This window comes from Aplysia californica, unplaced genomic scaffold (genome assembly GCF_000002075.1).
Source record: "Aplysia californica isolate F4 #8 unplaced genomic scaffold, AplCal3.0 scaffold00685, whole genome shotgun sequence".
NCBI classification, from domain to species: domain Eukaryota; kingdom Metazoa; phylum Mollusca; class Gastropoda; order Aplysiida; family Aplysiidae; genus Aplysia; species Aplysia californica.
Genome location: NW_004797955.1, coordinates 320,687 through 328,233, shown reverse-complemented (window position 1 = coordinate 328,233; position 7,547 = coordinate 320,687). Strand labels below are relative to the sequence as shown.

At 38.0% G+C, this 7,547-nt stretch overlaps 1 protein-coding gene across 1 annotated transcript in view; it reads right to left on the bottom strand.

Moving 5' to 3' along the window:
- Positions 1–5,985: 5,985 nt before the first annotated feature.
- The window catches only part of LOC101846311 (troponin T), a gene marked incomplete in the record, with an annotated part of 37,979 nt that continues 36,417 nt past the window's right edge, over positions 5,986–7,547 (bottom strand). Inside the window, 1 exon segment of the mRNA XM_035972416.1 lies at positions 5,986–7,436.

Sequence of the window (7,547 nt, the reverse complement as noted above, 5' to 3'; positions counted from 1 at the left end):
GGGTGGTTAGGTTAAGGATTGGTTGGCGGTTGATCTAAAGTAAAAAAATAAGTAAGCCTTTCAGACCACCGTCTGAGCAAAATATTGAAATTGCTACCTCAAAACTAAAGTCATTTTAGTCAGTTTAAGTCTTAATATTGAGAATACCTTCCAAAACGCCCCATACCCGCCTGTGGAGCTAAAGATGGCCAAGTTTTTTTTGTTGATAAAACCGCCATGTACGATAAAATACTTTGTTTGTTAACTTGTATTATGTCACTTTATGTTGAGATAAAGATTTTTTCGGTCAGGTACACCACTGAGTTCCAGCGGGCAGAAGCAAAAAAATGTTCCATGGGTTTTTAATTAATGTAAAAACAAAAGCATTTCATAGAGTCGGATACTATGTTTTTTTTATCTCAAGGTGATTCTAAGCAATAGTCATGATGGTTATGCTTTAGACAGAATGTCACACTTCCCAAAACCTTCATGCGTACAATCTGAAGCCTTTAGTAGTAGTAACCAAGCCTATAACACGGTCGAAACGGAATGTTTTTTGTTGATATTTTAGTCCATTCTCTTTGTCGTGCATAATTATGAATATAATAATTTAAACAATAGCCATTGTTATGCTTGCCATCTAGTCCACCGCGTCAGTTCTAAACCTGACAGTATATTTTCTATCTTGACACCGGTTTTCCACTTTATGTAGACTATGGTCCAGCTGATAATTCGTCTAGTATTTGTATCTAGTATTTGTACCATTTCATCATTTGATGTCAGCGTATTCCTGCACAAATTGTTGGTTTTCTCATCTATTTCCAGAGCGTCTGCTGTAGCATTCTGTCGTCTATTTCATCGTTAGAATGTTCTTTTGATACCTTTTGTCTCTGTAGGATATTTTTTACATCAATGAATCGAAAGTAATATAGATTGTCATTAATCATTAAAAAGTCATGCATTTTTATTTTGTGCGCAATCTGTTTCAGTCAAAGTATGTTAATGACATAGCTACGTAAATACCGCGTCTCAACTTTTTATACGGACAATTTGATCACAATCCGACTGCCATGCTGTGTTATATTAATTATTATCATATAAAATGTCCTTTGGCATATGCAGTCGATGCGCTCATGCTTCAAACACAATGCAGTATTTATATATGCCACAGAACGCCAGTCTGACTGTTTTTTCAAATGTATTTGCATTATAATATTATTATGATATTGTATATTCTTTTGAAAAAATCTTGTTCATTATTCGCCTTTGTCTTGCTTTATGTGTGAAAATCTTGAGAGCATCTGAGAGAAGCATCGTGTGTCATACACAGTGTGTGAGAAACTTGACGGCGATGTCTTAGAGAGAGGCGAGAACATTACATTTATTAGATGAATGAGTAAAAGAACAAGTGTGTGTCTGCGAATGACCATAAACCACATTATGCGTGCCTCTGATAAGGAAATGTTGTGCATTATATATATATATAAAAACTGTGCAATCGAAATCTTATTGTACATATTTCACATATTGTGTTGCCTCCTTTTATAGTCACTATGGTATGTTATTATATATATATAACTGTGCATGATCATAGCCAAAACTGCCATTATCATTCTGATTGTCTCTGATTGTCTCTAATTTTCTCTGATTGTCTATGATTGTCTCTGATTGTCTCTTATTGTCTCTTATTGTCTCTTATTGTCAATATGTCTGTCCCTTTTCTTCTTTGTTTGGTTTCAGGTACCAACGTTGTACATGTATCTTCAACGCCCTTGTCTCTGTTACTTTCCCCTCAACACCTCTATCTCCTCTATGATACCCGTCCCTCTCCACCCCTATCCCTCATCCTCCTTGCCAGCACAAAGATCGTCATCATCATCATCAACAATATCATCACCATCACCATCATCATCATCATCATCATCATCATCATCATCATCATTTTAATCTGCTATTTTTTCCCATCGAAACCATTTATCCCTGCCTCACTGTCGTCCCCACCTTCACTATCAGGATCACAGCCAACCATAGACTTAACTCATGATATATTCCTAGACCAGACACTGTCATGGCTGCCACTCTTTGCTCTCCAGAAAACTTTTCCAGCACTGGTGCGCACAATGGCTGCGCAAATTGATAGTGCAGTCAAAAATCGGTGCGTGGCACAACTTTTTGTCAAATATCTCCTTAACTATCGCACATAGATTCTCCAACTTTCGCACAGTGACGTATTTATTATCAATTTGTCTTAGTTAACTGATTCATATTTTTTTCAAACACTTGTACATAGTGTTCTATAAAACCCCTTTAATTAATACTGATAAAAATGCCAGTAGGTGGTTTCTAGAGATTTTAAAAGGTTTACAGCTGGGGCAATATTGCTTTTAAAAGCAAGTCCGTCATTTTTTCTAATCGAGACATTGTGTTTATTGAACGCTTGTTTTGAGAACCAGGGGACCAAAATAGTGTTCAAAATAAAATTAATTTCTTGTACAGATTTTGCAAGTAAACATTGTCATTGATGAGCTGTGACGTAGGCCATATGCGTATACAAAATGTGTGTGAGAAGCGGGAAGTGCTGTGAACAATTCCATTTTCTGTGTGACAGAGATTTCAAGTATTTTATATAAATTTAAGAAGAAAAGTTTTTTAATCTAGCCTCAAATGTTATGGAAAAATATGATTAAGTTAAGACAAATTTTTAATTGATGCAAACTGCTGTGCAAATATATGGGTGACAATGATTCATCCGTTAAAGAGATAGTTGAGGATAATTTGCGCCACAAATTTTTGACCGCACAACAGGGCAAAGCAACAGTCTGGCTATAATCGTGTGTGGATTTTCATTTGATTCCAAACTGAGGCGCTCTCGATGGTGAAGCAAAATAACGTCAGAATAAAAAATTCTGGACACTTGTCATTAATTATTTTTAATATAATTGAAGTCACTACGTCCATCATAGTATTATCATGCGTGACGTCACGCCTTCTATTCCAGTACTTACAGTGTTGAAATGTTTTGATCCAGGCCCAAAAATGGATTGACCATCAGTCGTAAATAGAAATATTAATAGTAATAGTTTGCCCATCAAAGTCTAACAATGACCAATGTATCTGCAGGTGGTGAAAAAGAGAGATAGAAAAATAGATAGAATTTAGAATCAGATTAATTTTGGCCTCTGAAAGAGAGATAGAAATAAACCTAGACAGTAATTAGATGATTTTTGGCTTTTAAAAGAGAGATAGAAAAAATAAATGCAATGCCTGGCCAATTAGACCAGTTTTGACAATGAAGAGTTTGCCACATTTTCATCGAACATTCAAAAGTTTCATAATGTCCTCCTGGTGAGTTTACCAGCACAACTCGTATGTTGTATGTAGGTGGTGAGGAGATTTGGTGACGACTGAGGTTTCCTCATAATATAGATCTACGTATTCCATCACTTTCTATAATGTGTACCTTTATGTGTCGCCTCCTTGTGCTGATCTCCTGTCTACAGTGGTGAGATGGTGACTTCATATTTACATGTTCTCGTCTACGCATGCGCTGGTCTTACTTTAATTATTCACATGAACCATATTGATGGCTGATCAGCACACTTTTGACTTTCACAGTTTGATATGGAAATAAATGACTTAATTAGCAGTCTTGAAATCTTGAAAGTGTTTTTGTTTTATGAGTGGTTTCAGTGTTATAAAAACCAAAACACGACAAGATATTATTTAAGTGTCAGGACGTGGTGGAATCAGGCGCTTGTTTTTGGGGCATGTGGAGTTATTGGTAGGATTTTAAAGCTTGTATATATTTGAATTGGTATTTATAATTTTAAAGCTTGTATATATTTGAATAAGTATTTATAATTTTAAAGCTGTATATTTGCATTCGTATAATTTTGCCTTGCTTTCGATGAAAGAAAATATCTATCTACCTTAAATAGAAAGCGAGATATTTGTAATTGAAAGAGGTGAGGGTCATCTGATTTCGGAGTGAAAATGAACTTGTCTTTTATCTAGTTTGAGAGTCCTTGGAAGCTAAAAATTTACATCCATAAAATCCACACACAATTGTGTTTTTAAGTATGATTATAAAAGGTGCTGAGCGAAAAAAAATAATTTTAAAAAAATCTTGCCCCATGGCTAGAAAATGCTGGTTTCTTTGATTTCACTATTTTGACGAGCGCCTGATTTCAGCACAAGATACAGATAACATATCGACGATGTCAGAGTCTGTCTGTGTATCTTTGAGAAAATTGAGGATAAAAAAAATAAGAGGTTGCGTCGGTGGCCTAGTGGTTAGGCTCTCGGACTCGCAACCGTAAGGTCGAAGGTTCGAATCCCGTCAGGGGCCCGACGTTGTGTCCTTGGGAAAGGCATTTTACACGAATTTTCCTCACTTCACCCAGGTGGGAATGGGTAACGGCTATAGACAGCGAAAGATCTTGTCAGTTTGTTAGTGTTTGAGCGCTTAATCAGCTGCTTGCACTGTATGCTTCCCGGGAAGCTGAGAATGTTTCGGAGTGTTCTATGGTCTGCTGGGGTAATAATATAGTGTAAAGTGCATAGAGCCTGCTGTTGAGCGGGGACATGTGCTATACAAATGTTATTTATTGTTATTATTATTATTATATTTTCCCTTTATTACTTTGACTTTTTCCTTCCTCTGGTATCTTTAGGATGTGGAGGGGAGGTGCAGGTTTCAGTCCTGTGCTAGGTGTGTAGCCTCTGTGATAGGTGTGTTATGTTGTTCCTGGATCCTTTTAAGCCCAGCCAATAAGGTTCTTTCTTGGTCTTTCTCTCGATTTAAAGCCGGATTCTCTGGTGTTGTAAGCTCTAGCCGCTAGTTGTTTCTAGAGCATTCTGGTTAAATGTTCAAACCATAATTTGACTTTTTGACCCTCTTTGAAATTTCCCTTTATTATCAGCCCAAAATGTCCAAAAATAGTACAGTTCTTTTAGTTGTTTTACTGCTGAGAGCTAAGTATCACATTTGGTAATTGCGTTTTGTTTTTGGTTTTTTGCTTTTTTGTTTTGTGTTGGGGGGTTTTTTGTTGTTGTTATTGTTTCACAATGTAGATTGGATTTTACTCACACACATGTTCACAACTGAGATCCTTTAGGAGGCGGGCCACCGACCCTACATGTGAGAGCAACGAGAACCTCGGCTGAGAGGGATACAGCATCCGGGCAGAAAGACTGAGGTACTCAATAGAAAAAATCTTCCCCACTCTGGAAGCGAACTGAGGTCTCCAGCTTGGGATAACAAAGTGTCTAACCACTACCGCACAAACGCCGGTGTTGTTCTGGTTGTGAATGATAATAAGAAGAATAAATAGCATTTGTATAGCGCATGTCCTCACTCAAAAGCAAGCTCTATGTGCTTTACACTGTATGATGATACAATGTGGGGGAAAAAGTGACGTAATTAGGTCAATGTTTTTGTACATCTCAGAACAGGACACCGCCGCAGTATTGTGACTCAATAACCTCAACAGGATCTCGCTTGGCTGAGGATGAGCCGATTTTGACAATATGGTGCTGTCGTGTGGTTTAGTTTTACGGTCCTTTTCAATGCAGCAAGTGTATTGATTATTATGCGACACATCCGATTTGATATATATATATATGATGAGAAATTGCCCAAATGTGTGTATAGCTCTGCTCGGTTTGTGTGTGTATGGTGGGTGTGTGTGTCGTTTTTGTGTGCGTGTGTGTGTGCGCATGGGTGTGTGTGTGCGCGCATTTCCATTCTCATGAATGGCAAAGTCCAATTAGACCATCATCATCATTTGCAGCATCAGCATTATATAGATAGATAGATAAATAGATAGACAGAGAAAAAAACGAAAGAAAGAAAGTGATTATGTAAGAACGAAGTAAGAGACAGTTACACAGACACGATAATACAAACACAACCAAACACAGCCACACACACACACACACACACACACACACACACACACATACACACACATACAATGGCACAAACTGTGACAAACACCAAAAAGCTTGTGGTTTCCTTGTAACACAAAATTGTTTTTATTCTCTAAATCCGCTTAGCTCTACCACTGCCGGACGGTTTGCACAGGGAGTAGAAAGACTCAAAACAGAACGGATATGAAAATAAATAACTGATGCTAGAATAATAGAAACTGATCATATTGTATAATATCACTTTTTGCAGCACGCTAAGACTTGACTCCAATTAAAAACCGTTTCTTCTGAAATTCTCCTTTTGAGATATTGGTGTGTCCCAGAAAGCAGGGAAAATCGGAACTACGGCTTGGCTTCGTTAGATCTGTCTTCACGTTGTTAGAAGTAGTAGTATGATTATAGTTCGCTTTCTTTGGCTTGATGGTAAAACTTCACTGTACACTGCGATGGTATTCCCTCACTCTGACTTTGTTGGTGTTTACTAAAGACGGAGTAGAGGGCGTGACTGACTGGCTGTGGTTTGATGTTCGAACCCTGCTTCAGTGGACGGAGGCTCAGACTGTATAATATATATATATCGGATGAAGGAAGCCAAGCCGCAGAGGTCGATTATATTTGCTTTTCTTTTTTATTTCTACAAGCAAAAATTGTAGTTGAAGAATGGGTCACTTCCAAACATTGTCGAGACAAAACGATTTAACCCAGCAAATCTGTACGCATGACTGCAAAAGATCTAAATTTTATTGCACGTAATTTCCAAGACCAAAAAAGACAAATAAATAGATAATAATAATAGCAATAAAAGTTAGAGAAAAAAAAAATCATCAAAACGTATGGGGGTGTATGTTTGTGTGAGAGGTTGTCAATACCAATTATGTACACAATTCTTTACTTGTACGTGAACAAAACGAAAACAATAAGGTATTTTTTAAGGAAAAAAAAAGAAAATTACAAAGGGTTGTTCGTCTGTCTTATCACTCTGATTTGATATCACATCTGTCACACTGAAGATGGAGTCGGACCGACATTGAGAGGATACACGTGGTGGTCTAGCCACAAACGTATGGACACATTTCAACGTCAAGTCAGATCCGCAAAACTCTCTACGTGGAGAATAATATCAGGAAGGTTCAGGGACTGAAAGGGACTGTGTGTGTGTGTGTGTGTGTGTGTGTGTGTGTGTGTGTGTGTGTGTGTATGTGTGTGTGTGTGTGTGTGTGAGTGTGTGTGAGTGTGAAAGTGTTGTTGGTGTGTGTGTTTCATTGTGGTGTTATGCTGAAACGTCTTTCACATTCTGCTGAAAATCTAAAGGGCTTCATCAACGGTACCCTAACCGCCTGGAGAAACTGTACGCAAGGGAGGCAGGGGGGATAACTGATCTTGCCAGACTGTAGCCTTGAGAGAGCACACGAGACCGCTTGCGCTGCTAGATAGCGAAATGTCGGAGAGATCTTTGCTGGCGTCTCGGCGTGGCTGTGTTTCCATGGTGATATTGAAACCAGTGGTAAGTACAGTCCTTTTCAACCCTGGAACGACAACAGAGAGAAACACGTCACAAACCTCATTACATTTAGTTAAACTTTAGCCCTTTATTTCGAACTCACTCGACCCAGAACACAAACGTGGGACCCTCCCTT